Raw genomic sequence first — 20939 nt, forward strand, 5'->3', positions numbered from 1 at the left:
ACTATATTAGATAGCTGCTTCTCACATGGATGAAACCGGCGACAGGGGGAAGCCTCATTACATGGTGGTAAAAGTGGGATGTCTGCGTCAGAGGGCCGGAGGCCGCCATTTTTGTGGAGAACACATTCTGATTGGTCCAGAGGGACTCACAGATAGGGGCGTGTCCCGCGGGCTGACGTGCACTATATAAACGGCAGCTGTGCGCACAGAGGAGCAGATCGCTCCGGGATAAGACGGGGACAGTTCCTGTCATAGATGCTGTTAGCAGGGATGGGGACTGTCACGTAGTGAAGGGAGCAACGATAATGGGGATATCTACAAAAAGAGGAAACTGCCCTAGAAACAAGGGTGCATCGTCTCTGCCCTAAAAATCGCCCTCCTCTGTAAGGGCGCAGCGCATATGCTGCAGAGTCATTTATGACTGTCCCTTTCAGCTGGACAATGCTCACTGAGATGGCCCCGTTCACCGTTATGACACATAATAATAATAATTTTATTTATATAGCGCCAACATATTCCGCAGCGCTTTACAAATTATAGAGGGGACTTGTACAGACAATAGACATTACAGCATAACAGAACACTTGCCTTTTCTTATGTCCTGTAGCCCCGGGGGCGGAAACACTAAGGCTATGTTCACACGCTGCGGTTTTTGCTGCGGATCCGCAGACGTTTTCCATGCAGGGTACAGTACAATGTTACCCTATGGAAAACCGAATCCGCTGTTCCCACTTTGCTTTTTTCCGCTGGAAAATCCGCGCTGATTTTCTGCGGAAAAAAAGAAGTAGCATGTCACTTCTTCCTGCGGATTCCGCAACTGTTTTCCACCAGCACCAATAGGAAAGTGCAGTTAGAAAACCGCAGTGGAATCCGCAGAAGAAACTGCACAAAAAACCGCAGGGAAATCCACCGCGGTTTTGCACTGCGGGATTCCCAAATCAGGACCTGAAAAATCCGCAGGAAAAAAAGGATGGTGTGAACAAGGCCTAAAAGTGAGCCACAGGCTGCGCTACTTTATAATGGGGAATTTTCTCCACCAAAAGATCTAAATGGTAATTTCTAATTTCCCAGGAATATTGTACTGGTACGTAGAAATACATGTCTGCACACCAGTACCACACAGTATAGGTAGAAGGACAAAAAAAAGCTTAAAAGTGAGAGCCAAATATTTTTTTCTCCCCATAAAGTTACTACAAAAAATAATGAGGAGTTAATCAGACTTTTTTTTTAGCATTTTTTTTTTTAAATAAATGTCACCATCCAATAAATACCACAGACTACTAATGAGAGACATGGGTTCCGAGAGGTAAGAGGTTGGCCACTGGCCACAGATTACGGATGTGGTCAATGAACCAGGATCCTGCGAATCATTTTGCACCAACTCTAGTGAGATCCCCTTTTATTAGCTGCAGTTAGTACATGCCTGTTTTTATTTTCCATACTCCTGCGGTCCTTGAGAGTAAGCAGGTACATAATGTCCTTCGCACACACTCATTGGTCACTTTTAGGGGGCGGTGCTGGTATGTGCTAGCCCGTTCTTTATTTACACTGTGCAATGACAGTGCGCTCTGTTGTTGGCTCATCACTTCTTCTGGCTTTAATCAGCCAGTGAAGGAGAGCACTGTCACTGTGCAGTGAAAAAAAAAACAGCCTCTGCCCCCTGGTGATGACTTGTCTGACTATCCCAGCATGCAACGGGGATTCTCAAATGAAGCGTCATCAAAAGGTAGTAGTAAAAAAAATTTAATAAAGTAGTTAGGGAAGGATAGCAACTTTTTAATTAAGTTATATAAGAAAAAAAGATGGATGAGATTATGACATTAAATAGAGATTGGGGAGTAAAATAAAATTTAATTTCGCACCTGCCCTTTAAGTTTATTGGAACAGTAAGTTTCGGATTAGATTTAACTCCTTCATCAGGCACCTGAGTCTGTGTATAAACTTTGATGTATTTGTTAATATAAATGTAAAAAGTTTTGAAATATTTATAAATATACTTCAGTAACCATTTTACTCTACTGCTTGAACGGCTTTTTCTACGTGATCTTTAAGAATTGCAGTGTAACCATGAAAGCTCATGGCCTGGGGCTTAGCGGTTTCATTTACCCTTTTTCATGCATCTATAGACACATACCGTATATAAGTGCAAGTGACATCAACTTTTGTACACCAAGAATGTAACAAGATCTATGTAAAATATTTATTATACTCATATAGCGCCATTAATTCCGCAGCGCTTTACAGACATTATCATCACTGTCCCCATTGGGGCTCACAATCTACATTCCCTATCAGTATGTCTTTGGAGTGGGGGAGGAAACGGGAGAATCCGGATGAAAAAAACACACAAACATGAGGGGAACATACAAAATCTTGCAGATGTTGTCTTTGAGGGGGTTTGAACCCAGGACCCCAGTGCTGTAAGGCTGCAGTGCTAACCACTGAGCCACTATACAGTGCTAACTACTGAGCAACCATACAGTGCTAACCACTCTCTGACATTCATTGGAAATCAGTGGGTACATCACAATATACATTTGAATACTTTTTTTTTTTTTTTTGCCTTTTGACATTTTTTATTTTTTCATTTACCATAGACGCAAAGCCTGCTGCTGCTACAGTGAAGGAAATAATTATTTGATCCCTTGATTATTTTATTTTGTAAGGTTGCCCATAATTTTGCGTATAATTTTAAGGGTAGGTTAATTCTAACATTGAGAGAGAGAATATCAAAAATAAAATCCAGAAAATCACATTGTATAAATTATATTAATGTATTTGCATTTTGCAGTGAGAATTAAGTATTTGATCCCTCTGGCAAACAAGACCTAATACTTGGTGGCAAAACCCTTGTTGGCAAGCACAGCAGTCAGACTTTTTTTGCAATTGATGATGAGGTTTGCGCACGTCAGGAGGAACTTTGGTCCACTCCTCTTTGCAGATCATCTCTAAATCATTCAGATTTTGAGGCTGTCGCTTGTCAACTCGGAGCGTCAACTCTCTCCATACGTTTTCTATGGGATTGAGGTCTGGAGACTGGCTAGGCCACTCCATGACCTTAATGTGATTCTTTTTGAGCCACTCCTTTGTTGCTTTAGCTGTATGTTTTGGGTCATTGTCTTGCTGGAAGACCAAGCCATAACCCATTTTTAATTTCCTGGCGGAGGGAAGGAGGTTGTCACTCAAGGTTTTACGGTACATGGCTCCATCCATTCTCCCATTGATGCGGTGAAGTAGTCCTGTGTCCTTAGCAGAGAAACACTCCCAAAACATAATGTTTCCACCTCCATGCTTGACAGTGGGGATGGTGTTCTTTGGGTCATAGGCAGCATTTCTCTTCCTCCAAACACGGCAAGTTGAGTTAATGCCAAAGACCTAAATTTTTGTCTCATCTGACCACAGCACCTTCTCCCAATCACTCACAGAATCATCCAGATGTTTATTGGCAAACTTCAGATTGGCCTACACATGTGCCTTCTTGAGCAGGGGAACCTTGTGGGAACTGCACGATGTTAAACCTTTATGGCGTAATGTGTTACCAATGGTTTTCTTGGTGACCGTGGTCCCAGCAGCCTTGAGATCATTAACAAGTCCCCCTGTGTAGTTTTAGGCTGATCTCTCACCTTCCTCATGATCAAGGATACTCCACAAGGTGAGATTTTGCATGGTGCCCCAGATCAATGTTGATTGACAGTCATTTTGGATTTCTTCCATTTTCTTACTATTGCACCAACAGTTGTCTCCTCACCCAGCATATTACTTATGGCACATTCCAGCTTTGAGCAGGTCTATGATCTTGTCCCTGACATCTTTAGAAAGCTCTTTGGTCTTGCCCATGTTATAGAGGTTAGAGTCTGACTGATTAATTAAGTCTGTGGACAGGAGTCTTTTGTAAAGGCGACTATGTAAGAGAGCTGCCTTTAATGCAAGTAACGAGTTGATTAGGAGCTTCTAACTGGTCTGTAGGAGCCAGAGCTCTTATTGGTTGGTAGGGGATCAAATACTTATTTCTCACTGCTAAATGCAAATAAATTTATATAATATATACAATGTGGTTTTCTGGATTATATTTTTGATATTCTATCTCTCAATGTTAAAATTAACCTACCCTTAAAATTATAGACTGTTCATGTCTTTGTCAGTGGGCGAACTTCCAAAATCAGCAAGGGATCAAATACTTATATCCTTCACTGTATAAGACTTTTTACAATGCTGCACTCTTATCCTATGCTCCAAACTTCACCTACTGTCTGACTTGTGTGATTCTGCCATTTATTTACGTCTCTCATTCCCCCCTATTACACCCCACTTCTGTCTGCTGGACTTCTTCCATGCTGAACCCATTCTGTGAAACTCATGACTGCGGAAGAATCAATGAAACGTTCTCCTTACACTCTGATATATGAAATGTTCAGCCATTCCGTTCCCACCGTGACCAGTTTCCTTTTTTGTTTTCAGTTTTTCCTCCCCTTCTTCCAAGAGCCATAATTTTTTTTTATTTTTCCGGCCCCATAGCCATATGAGTGCTCGTTTTTTTATAGGACGTATTGTCCTTTTGAATTAATACCATTCATTTTACCATATGATACACTGGAAAGCAGGAAAAAAATCCAAGTGAGTTGATATTGCGAAAAAAATGAAATTTCTCAATTGTATTTTTGTATTTTTATTTACCTTGTTCACTATATAGTAAAACTGACCTGACAATACGATTGTCTGGGTCAGTACAACTACGTAGATACCAAACATGTATAGTTTTGTTTTTTTATTTCAGTTGTTAAAAAAAATGTGTAAATTTATAAAAAAAAAATGTTCTTGTGTCGCCATTTTTGGAGACCTGTTATGTATATCGAACATCACTGTATCCTATGATGCTGGCTTCACAGGAGAACCACCATGACAAGCACGCAGACCCTCAGCTGTCATGTCAACCCATCGGTACCCCTCGATCACGTCATTGGCGTGTAGAATGACGCACCCCCCGCCGGCGTAAAATAAATGTCACTGTCAGAGGTTGACAGCGTCATTTAAAAGGTTAACCGTCACTGGTGGAGATCAGCTCCACCCACGGCTTTTAGAGGCAGATGATGGAATAAAACAGCCATCATCTGCCAGGAAAGATGCCGGCTCAACTTGCGAGCCCGCATCAAAGTCAGGGACCCGACATATGACGTAACTGTGCATCATATTTTGGAAAGGGGTTAATATATTGCCCACATTCATTGCGCATTCACATCATATGTGTGCACTTATCAAACGGAGCAGGCTCGAGAGCTGAGCATGCGCTATACAGTATGGGCGCCAGCTGGGTTATGGATGGTTATGATTGGAGTTAACTTCTTAGACACCACGGTCAATCATGGCAGCGGCATTTAAGGGTATGTGTCCACGTTCAGGAAACGCTGCGTTTTTGACGCTGCGTTTTTCCGCAGCGTCAAAAACGCAGCGTCCAGATGTTACAGCATAGTGGAGGGGATTTCATGAAATCCCGACTCCACTATGCGTTAAAAAACGCATGCGTTTTTGCCGCGAAAACGCATGCGCGGTGCGTTTTTTCAAAACGCAGCATGTTGCTACAATGAGCAAAACACGCAGGTACACCGCAGGTGACCTGCCAGTGACCTCAGGTGCAGTTTTGGTCAGGATTTTACTTGCATAAAATCCTGACCAAAGCCTGAAGCAAACCTGAACGTGGACACATACCCTAAGAGGTTAGGACCAGCGAGATTTGCTTCTAACTCCATGATTGACTACATAAAGTGTTATTATTACTATTTCTCTGCTGTTTCTCCTCTGTCGTCTATTATTCTAGCAATCATGTATGATCTCCTTTTATATAAAAGATATTTTTACTAAATTCAAGCGTAATGCATGTAGTATTATATATGTATGTCTAAATGTATGCACTGAAACAAGTAGAAATGTAGTCAAAACGGTCAACTATAAGAGTCAGCTGCTGATTACCCTCTCTTCTCCAAAAAGTTAAAGCGAAGAGATGTCACCGCTTCCGATTTCAATGGGTTTCTTCAATGACATAGATACATTGTATCATCACAAGTATAAATCTATTCTGACTCTCAAAGCTGTGAAACAAGCAGTAAAGATGCCCGTACACCTTCAATTTCAGATCACCGGGCCATTGGATATTCTTCTTCGGTGTTCCAAACGCATGAATGTTTGGTGGATCATGCGAGTGTCTTCTGTCTACGGAGGAAAGTGTTGCCCAGAATCCACCAATCAGAACAAAGGATTGAGCATGTTGATTCTTTTTTCCCCAACAGGTGGAAGAATTTGGACACCCAATGTGCACATGTGATAGCCAAGATCAGTGGATTTTTATGCCTTCCTTTACCCTCAGGCTATCTGCACACAAGCAGATGTTTTGAAAGCAGGAAACTAAATATTTGGATTTCCTCCAAACGGTTAGGATGACCACAAGTTCCTCCTCGACCGCAAGACTAAAGACTTGACATCATGTTACTGGTAGTGATACAAACTAGCAGCTGCATTACGACCATCTGTATGGGGCTATAAACAGCAGCACCTCTGACACGTTGAGATTCTGACCTGTGCAGCAACCACTGATTGTCGAGGTTCTGACAATCTCAGAGAAGGGCCGTGGGCCGGTGTTGTGAGGCTCACAACTATCTGCCAGCTTGGCGCACCAGCATCAGAAGAGAAGTCCTTCAGATAGTGACTTTTGTGAGTAGCCCCAAACAGAAGAGTGGATATACATGTCCATGTACCAGTCTTGGAAGAGGAGTGCCATGGGCTGGTGTTGTGAGGCTCACAACTATCTGCCAGCTTGGAGCACCAGAAGAGAAGTCCTCCAGATGGTGACTTTTGTGAGTAGCCCCAAACAGAAGAGTGGATATACATGCCCATGTACCAGTCTTGGAAGAGGAGCGCCATGGGCCGGTGTTGTGAGGCTCACAACTATCTGCCAGCTTGGCGCACCAGCATCAAAAGAGAAGTCCTCCAGACGGTGACTTTTGTGAGTAGCCCCAAACAGAAGAGTGGATATACATGCCCATGTACCAGTCTTGGAAGAGGAGCGCCATGGGCCGGTGTTGTGAGGCTCACAACTATCTGCCAGCTTGGAGCACCAGAAGAGAAGTCCTCCAGATGGTGACTTTTGTGAGTAGCCCCAAACAGAAGAGTGGATATACATGCCCATGTACCAGTCTTGGAAGAGGAGGGCCATGGGCCGATGTTGTGAGGCTCGCAACTATCTGCCAGCTTGGAGAACCAGTACCAGAAGAGAAGTCCTTCAGATGGTGACTTTTGTGAGTAGCCCTGGACAGAAGAGTGGATCAGCATGCCCATGTATTTTTTATTAGAAGAGGAGTGGGGGGATAAAGTAATTATGTTAAGCTGGTGATAGGATGATACTGCCAACAAGAGGAGGAGGTGCGTAAAGCAAGATTTGACAGTGCCGTGGGTGCTTAATGCAAAGATACCAAATTGGGGGGAGGTGGGACCCCCTAGGATGTAAGTATGTTCTCTTTGAGTGAAAACTTTGGCTGTAATAATACCAATAATATACTGTGTCAGGGGGAGGCGGGAATGGGTTTAGCTAACCAGGGGTCTCTAGATGAGGCTTGCGGCCCTCTCTCAGAGCTGAATTTGGCTATCAAGGTAAGAAAGGTTGGAGACCACTGTCCTAATGCATCGAGAAGTCTATGAATTGCATTTGCAAAGAAGAAATAAGGAACCTATGAATGAGACTTCAGTGATCATATTCGCTTTGCTGGAGCAGTAAAATACTGTATTTTCTGGCTGTAAAAATGCAGCAAAAATGTGATGTGTGAACATGCCTTAATACTTTGGCTCAATCCAATAATGAGAGTTAATGTATTGACCATAATTATGGTGAGTGTGGCTTTCTGAGATAGAGGCAGGCAACCTAGATTGTGCTAATCTCAGTCATCTGAGCAATAACAAGAAGGCTATTAAGATAATTATTTAGTGATCCCAACAGATCCAACCTCATGGTCACTAGCTCATACTTGGTGTCCAGTTAGAAAAGAGTATTGATTAGTAGGAAAAGAAGCTAAACATGATGGATTGTACACTTTTGCCATAAAAATATATCCTGCAATATTGATAGCTCAGCTCAACGTGATCAATAACCACCTAGAGACCTATTATGTGACAGAAAGCACTTTCAAGCGTTTTCGTAAGAAACAAAGGGGGTTTATAATGCAAGTCTCAAAGGATGAGTTGGAAAGGCTCTGACCTTCAAGATGAAATGGTTGTTTGGTCCATTACTGCTCCATTGACCTTGCATTAGAGTATGATGGCTGCCGAAGTTTCACAACATGGATATTTACAAACATTGCATACTTTCTATGTAAAGAAATAAATCTATATTATTTAGATGAAAGGATACAATGCATCAAAGGATCCACAATATATAGTTCCTCTAGGACATATAACCTTTTATGAGTTGCTGGTATTGCCTTGGAAATAATAACATATTTTATATGTTTTGTGGTGTAAGCTAATCTTTCAGACCTTCTATAGAAATCCTGGTTTTAAAGGGAATCCGTCAGCAGTTTTTTTTTCTGTTTAATCTGAGAACAGCATGATATAGGGACTGAGATCCTGATTCCTGCGATGTGTCACTTCCTGGTCTGCTTGCTGTTATGATACAATCACTGTTTTATCTACTACAGATCTAGCGGAGCTCAGAAAGCTGAGCTGTGTATAGCCCCGCCCACACCACTGATTGGTAGCTTTCTGTGTACACTTTACATTGACAGCCGCTAATCAGTGCTGGGGGCGGGGTTACACAGAGCAGGACCAGGAGGCAGGAGACACCTAGTCCAGCAATGATAATCTCCTGATGATAAAACACTGGTTTTATTGAAACTACAACACACAGCCTAGTAAGTAACACATCGCCGGAATCAGGGTCTCAGCCCCTACATCATGGTGCTCTCACATTACACATGGAAATGGAAAAAAACATAGTCCAACCATACAGCCTATGGATTTAATAAACTGGACCACTATGAATTTAAATAGTTGTGGAATGAGAGGGAAGTAAGGATTTGCTTAGCAAATCATTAAAGGATTGTTGCCAATATGAAAAGTTATATCCTACCCACAGGATACACGATGACTTTCAGATTAATGGGGCTTTCACCACTGGGACTCCCATCGTGCCCAAAAATAGAGTTCTAAAGTTCAGAGTTAGAATGCAGCGGGGTTTCAGTGTTGTTGTTGGATTCTATGGAGGTCAATTGAACGATCCCTCAACGATCCCCAAGATATCACCTTCCCTTTGGATAAGTGAGAACTTTTCATTTTCGATAGAACTCCTTAAAGGGAATGTGTCATCAGAAAATGAACGATTGTTTAAATAACGTTCTCATAACTTATTAACTTTTGGGGCTTTTTAGGGAGAACAGAAATGACCTCTATGCCAGGATCTGCTATGAGGCAGGCTTATCCAATGCAAAAAAAGGTGGGCAGGCATATCAAATAATAAAATATCATTGCTCCAGAAACGCGCCAGACGTTCTTATATCACATCATCCTTGTATGGATTTTTAAAAATGTGTATTTAAAATAAAGCTTGAAGATTTTTTATTATCAGATGTGCCTGTCCACCTTTTTTTTTTTTTTTCCATTGGATATTTCTGGTCGGTCAGCATCATTGGCATGAGAGTCAGTGATGAGCGGTCATGTGGAGCGCTTAGGAAGCAGCCCAGGGGTGGACAGAATATCGGGTCTCTAGCGCAGCTCCAGCCGAGAACCTCCAATGGAGGATGGGAGCAATGAAACAAAGGAAAACGGTCTTAGGAGCGCATCAAAGAGACACAGACCAGAGATGGGGTTAAACCACAACGCGTTTCGACGGAGGATCCGTCTTCATCAGGTGGATCCTCCTTCGAAACGCGTTGTGGTTTAACCCCATCTCTGGTCTGTGTCTCTTTCATGCACTCCTAAGACCGTTTTCCTTTGTTCCATAGCATCATTGGAATGGCACTCCGGAAAATAGAAAGGTGTTTCCGAAAATGTGAGTGCGGTGGAAATTTTCTCTCCCGTTTTTCTGAGGTAGGATTATCAGACATGTCCGGTACAAAATCAAGGCTGAAATCAAAAGCTGCTAGGCACAAATCGGAAAAAATGGATTGGAGAGCTACTCCGAACTTTGTGCCTAATCTGAATGGATTGGAGAGCTTCTCCGAACTTTGTGCCTAATCTGAATGGATTGGAGAGCTAGTCCGAACTTTCTGCCTAATCTGAATGGATTGGAGAGCTACTCCGAACTTTGTGCCTAATCTGAATGGATTGGAGAGCTTCTCCGAACTTTGTGCCTAATCTGAATGGATTGGAGAGTGCCAGAGAGTAGTCACATTTTCCTATTTAAAAAAAAACACTAGGGAGAAAATAGCGCAAATAGGGTCTTATCTGACAAAACAAATTAAAAAGATTTGTATCAGCTTGTACTACCTGATCCATGATTGAAAACGTTTTAAATCAATGTGCGGCTGCTGCGGATCCACAGGCTGTCACACCGATGGGAATGAAGATAAGGAGCATTTGTGGATATCTCCTGCGCTGGTGTATAGAAAACGTCTATTTTTAAAGGTTTATTGAACATAGGGATTTATGCGACGCATTTCGAAGTAACAGATACTCCTTCTTCCGGAAGACAAACCACATTTGCTGAATGAGCATTTTACAGCCAATTTGGACACACTTCATGCTCAATAGAACAAAGGCAAACTCTCTTCCCACCAGCGCTATTGTTTTATTTTCCCACCAAGAATTGGCATAGCCACACTTCTATATTATCTCGTTCCAATATTTTAGATTTTGCAGTACCATAATATAATACTAGTATATTTTTAGCTTCATACACTTTGGAAGTGCACAATGTACAGTATGTAGCTAGGCTCTAAAACAGAAAGCGACCCTGGCACTCACGTTTTAGTAGTTATTTCATCTAATCGTATTCCACGTAATCGACGCAAAGCATTTCAGCCCATCCCAGGCTTTTGTTAATTGTCACAATCGATAAAAGACTGGGATGGGCTGAAACATCTTGCGGGGATTATGTGGAATATAATTAAATGAAATAACTAAAACGTGAGTGCCGGGGTTTCCTTCTGTTTTACTTCTGTCTCACCACAGGAACGGAGTGCCGACCACTTGTGTGTTACGTAGCTAGGATCTGACCTACAGCTATCTGGTGTAATTCATCCCATCATCCAATGCTTCTTTATATCTTCCAGCTCGGAGCTCACTAACATGTTTTTGCCTAAAGATTCCAAAAAAAGGAACAGATCCAGAAATGTCTTTGAATTTACCGTCGTACTCGGGATTTATTTGCAGACCTGCACATACAGAACATTGTGTCCTCGCTATCAGCGCAAAAGCTCTCATTATAGTGGAAGAATGGAAAAGCGCCTTTCCTAGATACAGACTTTGAACCCTTGTGCTCTTTCCTCCAGTTGGCAGAGTAAACATCTGTGTATCCGCACAGGTAACGTCCATACTATATTTTCAAAGTTAACAAGTGTCAGACGCTCAAACAAATACAGTTGCGGATGACAGTCTAATTTAGGGCAGAGTTCATCTTTTGCATCAGACACATGGAACATCACCTCCGAGGACTTTGAAGCAAAGACTAATCGTGTTTTCAAGTACAAACGGCTAAAACCGAGCAATCAAAATAACTTCTCGCAATATATGGACATGAAAACACGATAAGGATGTTTCCCTGGTGCACGGTGTTTCCAAATGGTAAATGACCATGTTATACACAAATACGACTCATCATGGGCAGATCATCAGGCGAGAGCTAAAAGTCCTGAAAATTAAAGTTTTTTTTAAAGCTTGGCTCAGCATGGTTTCTAATGATGAGTGAACGTGCTGGGATAAGGTGTTATCTGAGCATGCTCAGGTGCTAACAGAGTGTCTTCAGTGCGCTCGAATACTATGTCCGAGTCCCCCCGGCTGCATGTCTCGCGACTATTCAACATGTGCAGGGATTACCTAACAAAGAGGCAATCTCTGCATGTGTTGCGGCTTCCATAAAGCCGCGAGATATGCAGCTGCGGAGACTCGAACATATTTTTCGAGCATGCTGAAGACACTCAGTTAGCACATGAGCATGCTCAGATAACACCTTATCCCAGCACTTTCACTCATCACTAATGGTTTCCTTATGGGGCAGTCTCCTTGCTTCCTCTCCAGGTTACTAATTGCCTTCAGTGGTCGCCTCCTGCCATCCCCACCGGAGGAGAGGAGACTGGTGGGGATTGATGGATGAGTACACTTTTTTAAGATCGCTTTGGGCTTGGTTTAAAAGAAATAAAGAAAGGACAACTACTTTAATGTCATGTCCAGCACCGACGTTTGCCTCCTTTTTCCCTGAGACTAGAATTCTTGGGGTGTCTTGCAGAGTTGGTACAAATCGATTTGCAGGACCCGAACCATCGGTCATATCAGTAATAGGAGCCAGGAAAACTGCGTATTCTGTCACATAATCCCCAGCTTCCGGTTTGATTAACCAGCCTGGCGCGATATCATCATAGCGGCATGATGCCATGTGACATTGCGGCAAACCAGCAGACCAAAAGAAGAGCCACGGATGCTGTTAGGTAAGAATATATTTTCAGGGCTTCCATCCAGAGACCATAGATCAATGACGTTGCCAATGGACCAATAAAAAAGTAAGAAAAAAGGCTGAAAAGGAGCACTTCTGAAGAGGGAGGAGTGAAAAAACAAAACACTTACAGTACAGACCAAAAGTTTGGACACAACTTCTCATTTAAAGATTTTTCTGTTTTTTCATGACTATGAACATTGTAAATTCACACTGAAAGCATCAAAACTATGAATTAACACATGTGGAATTATATACTTAACAAAAAAGTGTGAAACAACTGAACATATGTCTTATATTCTAGGTTCTTCAAAGTAGCCACCTTTTGCTTTGATGACTGCTTTGCACACTCTTGGCATTCTCTTGATGAGCTTCAAGAGGTAGTCACCGGGAATGGTTTTCACTTCACAGGTGTGCCCTGTCAGGTTTAATATGTGGGATTTCTTGCCTTATAAATGGGGTTGGGACCATCAGCTGTGCTGAGCAGAAGTCTGGTGAATGCACAGCTGATAGTCCTACTGACTAGACTGTTAGAATTTGTATTATGGCATGAAAAAAGCAGCTAAGTAAAGAAAAACGAGTGACCATCATTACTTTAAGAAATGAAGGTCATTCAGTCTGAAAAACTTTGAAAGTGTCCCCAAGTGCAGTTGCAAAAACCATTAAGTTGCAAAGAAACTGGCTCACATGAGGGCTGCCCCAGGAAAGGAAGACCAAGAGTCACCTCTGCTTCTGAGGATAAGTTTATCCGAGTCACCAGCCTCAGAAATCGCAGGTTAACAGTAGCTCAGATTAGAGACTAGGTCAATGCCACACAGAGTTCTAGCAGCAGACACATCTCTACAACAACTGTTAAGATGAGACTTTGTGCAGCAGGCCTTCATGGTAAAATAGCTGCTAGGAAACCACTGCTAAGGACAGGCAACAAGCAGAAGAGACTTGTTTGGGCTAAAGAACTCAAGGAATGGACATTAGACCAGTGGAAATCTGTGCTTTGGTCTGATGAGTCCAAATTTGAGATCTTTGGTTCCAACCACCGTGTCTTTGTGCGACGCAGAAAAGGTGAATGGATAGACTCTACATGCCTGGTTCCCACTGTGAAGCATGGAGGAGGAGGTGTGATGGTGTGGGGGGGCTTTGCTGGTGACACTGTTGGGGATTTATTAAAAATTGAAGGCATACTGAACCAGCATGGCTACCACAGCATCTTGCAGCGGCATGCTATTCCATCCGGTTTGCGTTTAGTTGGACCATCATTTATTTTTCAACAGGACAATGACCCCAAACACACCTCCAGGCTGTGTAAGGGCTATTTGACCAAGAAGGAGAGTGATGGGGTGCTACGCCAGATGACCTGGCCTCCACAGTCACCAGACCTGAACCCATTCGAGATGGTTTGGGGTGAGCTGGACCGCAGAGTGAAGGCAAAAGGGCCAACAAGTGCTAAGAATCTCTGGGAACTCCTTCAAGATTGTTGGAAGACCATTCCCGGTGACTACCTCTTGAAGCTTATCAAGAGAATGCCAAGAGTGTGCAAAGCAGTCATCAAAGCAAAAGGTGGCTACTTTGAAGAACCTAGACTATAAGGCATATTTTCTGTTTCACACTTTTTTGTTAAGTATATAATTCCACATGTGTTAATTCATAGTTTTGGTGCCTTCAGTGTGAATGTACAATTTCATAGTCATGAAAATACAGAAAAATCTTTAAATGAGAAGGTGTGTCCAAACTGGTCTGTACTGTTCACTAGATAGACATCTTGAATGTGTACAACTTTGTTTCAACTCAATAAGCCTGCTGCTACCACGTCCGGAGAAATCCTAATCAGGTGCCGTATTGTAAGATAGCTGAAAAAAACAATAAAGGGAGCGCCAGTCGAAAAGCACAGTGAGTCGAAGGATTGAAGCTTCACTTTATTCAAATAAATAATCTTATAATAATAATCTTTATTTTTATATAGCGCTAACACATTACGCAGCGCTTTACACATTATCATCGCTGTCCCCGATGGGGCTCACAATCTAAATTTCCTATCAGTATGTCTTTGGAATGTGGGAGGAAACCAGAGAACCCGGAGAAAACCCACACAAACACGGAGAGAACATACAAACTCTTTGCAGATGTTGTCCAAGGTGGGATTAGAACCCAGGACTCCAGCGCTGCAAGGCTGCTGTGCTAACCACTGCGCCACCGTGCTGACAAAGATTCCTCTCCCCCCTTCTTCCAGGTCAGCCTCTCCTCCTTGCACATAGACTAATGCAGTGGAAGTTAAACTGTATACGGGAGTGATTGCAAAATCCAACAAGAGACTCGCAGAATTAATTTAATGTATAAAAATACTTTTACAACCCAATAACAAATAAACAAGCAACGCTGTGGCAATCACTCCAATATATTAAATGGTTTAACTTCCACTGAATTGGTCTATGTGCAAAGAGGAGAGGCTGACCTGGAAGAAGGGGTGATATGAATACTTCAGCTTCCCATCTCCCTGTGTGGACTCACTCTGCTCTTGGACTGGCGCTCCTTTTTTTGTTTGTTTTTTTCAGCTGTGGGCAATAGACCGGGACCTAGGGTTCACATCAACTCTAGCGACTAGATGTCCCTTAAGGTGGGCATAAATGGGTTAGGAGTAGTGATGAGTGAGTATACTCGTTGCTCGGGTTTTCCCGAGCATGCTCGGATGTCCTCCCGAGTATTTTGGCGTGCTCGGAGATTTAGTTTGGGCTGACGCAGCTGCATGATTTGCGGCTGCTACACAACCTGAATACATGTGAGGATTCCCTAACAAACAGGCAATCCCCACATGTATTCAAGCTGTCCAGCAGCCACAAATCATGCAGCCGTGTCAACAAAAACAAAATCTCAGAGCACGCCAAAATACTCGAAGGACACCCGAGCATGCTCGGGAAAACCCGAGCAACGAGTATACTTGCTCATCACTAGTTAGGAGTAGTGATGAGTGAGAATACTTGTTACTCGAGATTTCCCGAGTATTTGTGAGTGTTCAGAGATTCAGTTTCTGTGGACGTAGCTGCATGATTTGTAGCTGCTAGCCAGCCTGAATACTTGTGGGGGTTGCCTGTTTGTTAGGAAATCCCCACATGTATTCAGGCTGTCTAGCAGCTGCAAATCATGCAGCTATGGAAACAGAAACTAAATCTCGGAGATCACCCCAGCATACTCAGGAAATCTTGAATTACGAGTATACTCGCTCATCACTAGTTAGGAACATATTTCTGCCCATAACGAGCACCAATGGACAATAAAAGACATCAATTTGCTGTTTAAAGCCCTTTAACACAGGTCAATACTAACTGTATGAGGGCGGAATGAACATTATATATTGTTGTTAAATGCTTATGAGGCTATTCATATTAGATCAAAGGATTCGCTGCCGTTCTGGTCTTTGAATATCAGTCGTGTGAAATCAGACGGCAAAGTCTGCTGTATATTCACCAGATGTGGCCGTACTTAAAGGATAAGGATTTGTACAAATGCCTCCATGCATGAAAGGCTACTTTCACACTAGCGTTAACTGCATTACGTCGCAAATGCGTCGTTTTGCCGAAAAAACGCATCCTGCAAAAGTGCTTGCAGGATGCGTTTTTTCTGCATTGACTAACATTAGCGACGCATTTGCGACGCAATGACACATGTCGCAACCGTCGTGCGACGGTTGCGCCGTGCTGTGGCGGACCGTCGGGAGCAAAAAACGTTACATGTGACGTTTTTTACTCACGACGGTCCGCTTTTCCGACCGCGCATGCGCGGCCGGAACTCCGCCCCCACCTCCCCGCACTTCCCCGCACCTCACAATGGGGCAGCGGATGCGCTGGAAAAATGCATCCGCTGCCCCCGTTGTGCGGCGGAGACAACGCTAGCGTCGGGGACCTCGGCCCGACGCACGGCGACGGGCCGAGCCCGACGCTAGTGTGAAAGAAGCAAAAGGGGTTGTTTCTGCAGCATGTGCAGATATATGGACATTTTTCCAACAAATCTGCCTTTTAGGGCCAGAGCAGAGGACCGTATCTGAGAAAATATCCATCCGTCCAAGACACCGTATGGATACCGCATTCATCCGAGAAAATCGGGCCGATTATGCTAGTCACACTCTGATCAGAGTGTAAACCAATAATTGGATATATAATCCGATATCTGTATTAGGCCGGAGACACACTGGTGCGAGAGACGGCCGAGTCTCGCTGGTTAAAAGCAAGCTGTGGCACCTGCACTCCGGAGCGGAGCGTGCGGCTCCATAGCAATACATGGAGCTGCACGCTCAGCTCCGGAATGCAGGTGCCACAGCTTGCTTTTAACCAGCGAGACTCGGCCGTCTCTCGCACCAGTGTGTCTCCGGCCTTATACAAATATCAAATACTGGAGTTACCCAAAATACAACATATCAAGCTTACTACCACCAAGCATTTCAATAAACAATATCTTCCAAATCGATTTAATATAGAATTTCAAACTTTATTATTACATCAGAAACAGCACTACAATAATTACATAAAATATATCCCATAGAAAAAACCTTAAAAACAGGAGACTAGAGGCCAGTGTGGTTATAAAATATTACAGGCACATCAATCATTCATAGATCAAGTATCATAAAGTATAAAGATGTGAAAAATCTCTCATATATATCATTAACCAGCTTACATTCAGCATATACACAATGCTTGCTTATCAGACATAGTAAATACCTAACTAGCTTCAGGGGTCTCCATAAACTGGTTTAACTAGACAAAGGTAAACAATGTGTCTCATATAGCTCAGATTAAGGTGGACAGCTCTCCAGCGACCACACAGCGACGCTGCAGCGATCGGCATCGTTGTCTAGAACGCTGCAGCGTCGCTAAATGTGACGGTACCATTAGTACATGTATTTCCCTCTATAGAGACATCTAAACAAAACGAGATAGATTTATGCACACCATGTGCCATTATGTGATCAGACCACACTGCCCAGAACCCCAAGCGCGTTTCGCGTGCAGCTTCATCAGGGGATCAGAATGTGGTCATAGTGCAATCTGATTTTCTTAGATGTAGAGAATTAGGAAAAAAAGGTTTCTCTATCTTCTTCATTCAGTCTGTCCGTGAAAATGTCATCCAAGGGTGGTCCGATGTTTTTCACAGACCAATAGAAGTGAATGGTTGAGTGCCATACGATTTGGAGGCAAATCGTGTGTGCTGTAATCTATTCTTTGGAACGATTTGATGAGAGGAAATAAAATCGGTCATGTTCACGGCTCCAAAGAATAACATGGAGATGAGAGCTATCTGTCAAAAGTACAGATATCACTCATCTGAGTCATATGGTCATCTGCTTGAGCCCTTATAGACACACTCTAAGTTTTATCACATTATACCAAAGGGGCTACACGATGACTTTGGTCATGGTATGCAATATTCATGGTCTGAATACGCATTGTGATGTCCTACCTGGCCACGGACTCTTAACCCTGAACTCAGTGACCTCATAAAGCTAATGATTTTGGGTCTGGAGTCACGTCCACACTTGGACTATGAATCTCGGAAGTGTGTAACTTGCCTGCTTGCATGTCAGAGTTTAGACCACCTGCTGGTCTCAACAATCACATTTGTGATGTAACAATGGCATAAGTCGACCTTTCTCCATGCAAGTGTGAGTCATGGCCAAAGTAGCCATGTAGCCCCAGTCGGAAATTCGGGGTTAGAGGTTACAGAAGTCTATCAAAAGTAGAAACAAAAGATAGACGGGAAACAAATTATGGGAGAAGGGAAAAATAAAATATTTCATTAACCGTCTTAGCTCATGCCACTCTGAATCCACAGCCAACGTCATAAATGGCTGACCGTTCACAGGTTTCACTTCCACCATTTATAACCATTTGCTTCATAATAATAATTGGAGTATATTAAAGATTTGTAATTTCCTGCAATTTAAGCTCAGATCACCGCACGTCATCTACTGTAAGGCTTCTTTCACACTTCAGTTTTTTGGCGTCAGTCACTTCCGCCATAATGACGGATCGACGGATCCGTCACAATAGTTGAAAAAACGGATGTAACGGATCCGTTTTTTTGACGGATCCGTTACTCGGGGGTTGTATATACTTTTTGGAGCATGCGCAATTGAAAAAAATTGAAAAAAGGGATTGGGGCAACGGATCCGCCGAAATGACGGTCGCGACGGATCCGTCGCCCATAGGTGGCCATTCTATGAAATGACAGACGCGACGGATCCGTCGCGATCCGCCATTTCAACGCAGACAAAAAACGTTGCAATGACGGTCAATGTCTAGATGACGTCCGCCAAATTTTGACGGATCCGTCGCATGACGGATGGAACGGACGACCATCCGTCACAATCCGTCGCTAATGCAAGTCTATGGGGAAAAAAACGGATCCGTCGAAAAAAAAACGGATCCGTTTTTTGAAGAAAATGGCGGATTTAGACTGACGCCAAACAACTGAAGTGTGAAAGAGGCCTAACTTGGCACTTCAAGTGCCATATACTAAGAAATGTGGACAAGGTCACAATTTTAGCAATAATCAACTAAGAATATATCTGCCAAAATGTTTCACTTTTTACGCCGCCGGCTCTCAGAATTTTTTTTTTATAAAACCGGTAACTCCCTGTTCTCAGCTCCGGCTGCCAACATTTATGTATAGAAAATACTTTTACTGTTACATTAGTCATAAAGGCTGCTGGAAAAAAAAAAGTGGAAAATTATATTGTAAAAAGTTTTGCATTTTGAATGGGCTTTTATACAATCCCTAACCATGACTGCCGCCTACTGACTTTCAGGTCAGCTTCTTTGTAAGAAGATTTGAATTGCTTGCTAAGGTTAAGCTGGATGAAGGGAAATACAATTATGAAAAGCACGGCACTGGCCTAAATGTGCATAAAAATGTCACGTGATTTAGAAATTGAAGAAAGGAAGTGATGATGAGTGGAAACTAGTTATACCAAATGAGAAAATATCAAGCCGGTGATAATGGGTCTACTAATGATCTTACATGTGGCCAGCACAGAGACAATCGGCTTTATCATTTATGCTTCAGAGGTTGTCCACTACTTCTCCATTGATTAACTATCCTGTAGGATATTACAACAGAGACAGCACTGTCAATCAAGGAAGAGGAGGACAGTAGTGATGAGCGAACATCTTGGGTGCTAACTGAGTGTATTCGGCGTGCTCGAAAAAATATGTTCGAGTCCCCATGGCTAGGTGTCTTGTGGCTGTTCGTTGCAGGGATTACCTAACAAACTGGAAATCACTGCTGAAATAATTTGCAAACTTGCTTAAAAATCATCATTTTCAGCAGCACATAAACAGGATACGTGCTGTCGAAAACATGTGTCGGCAGCACAATTGCAATCGTATTAATTATTGCTCTGTTCGAATGGAAGTGTTGTCGGCCTATCTAAAAATGCCATTAAGTGATCTTGGTCATGTGCTGGTGGCATTCGGCCAGTAAATTTAACTTAACAAAACATTGCATATATCAACAGAACGAGCGCATATATGAAAATTTGTAGTATAACTTTCTCCACTTCTGGGAGGGAGAAGAAGGAGTGAGCAAAAGGGAGAGGCAGAGAAAAAGATTTTTGCTGAAGCTTATGTAGCAAGCAATTTAGTATTGCATTCTAGAACTGGATGCACAGCTACACTGCTCAGCACTGCTGTATAATGTCTTCCTGCTGATGCTTCTGTTTGCTACAGAGAAAGAAGATCAGGAATACATCTCTGTGTGTATGTGCTGTGTATGGGGGAAATCATAGAACTAGTCTCTACCCAGTAGCACAGAAATTTAGGGATAAAGCCTGCAGAGGCGAAAACTGGTGAAACATGCAGGATTCAAGTCATATTGTGGCAATAAATAGTGTTATTCTTCATCAACACACTCATTAAAGCTTATTCTAAGTTACCTGAAATTACAGACATGCTTTAAAGCTTTACGCAATGAAGTCTGCCTCACTTTTTGTTTACTCTACCCTTTAAATGTCAGAATTTGGGCATCTGTCCAAACAGACTAACCTTACCTGTGTGAAAACAACCCCTGTTCCATGAATGACATAACACTATTTGGATAGACAATGCCTTCACCTGATTGTATCATATACTGGCATTTGCCCAATTCCAGAGACTGCAAATGATGTTAAAGGAAACCTGTCACCAAAATTTTGTTACCCAACCTGAGAGCATCATAACGTAGAGGCAGAGACCCTGATTACACCAATGTGTCACAATACTGCCTGCGGTCATTCCTATAAAATCACTGTTTTCTCTGCTGCAGATCTACCAGTTCTCTGAATGCTGAG

At 42.7% G+C, this 20939-nt stretch overlaps 1 protein-coding gene across 3 annotated transcripts in view; it reads right to left on the bottom strand.

Annotated features, from left to right (window-relative positions):
- PC (pyruvate carboxylase) overlaps nt 1-20939 on the bottom strand; it is a 473285-nt gene that overhangs the window by 394362 nt on the left and 57984 nt on the right. The window lies entirely within an intron of this gene.

This window comes from Ranitomeya variabilis, chromosome 2, assembly GCF_051348905.1.
Source record: "Ranitomeya variabilis isolate aRanVar5 chromosome 2, aRanVar5.hap1, whole genome shotgun sequence".
Lineage (NCBI taxonomy): Eukaryota > Metazoa > Chordata > Amphibia > Anura > Dendrobatidae > Ranitomeya > Ranitomeya variabilis.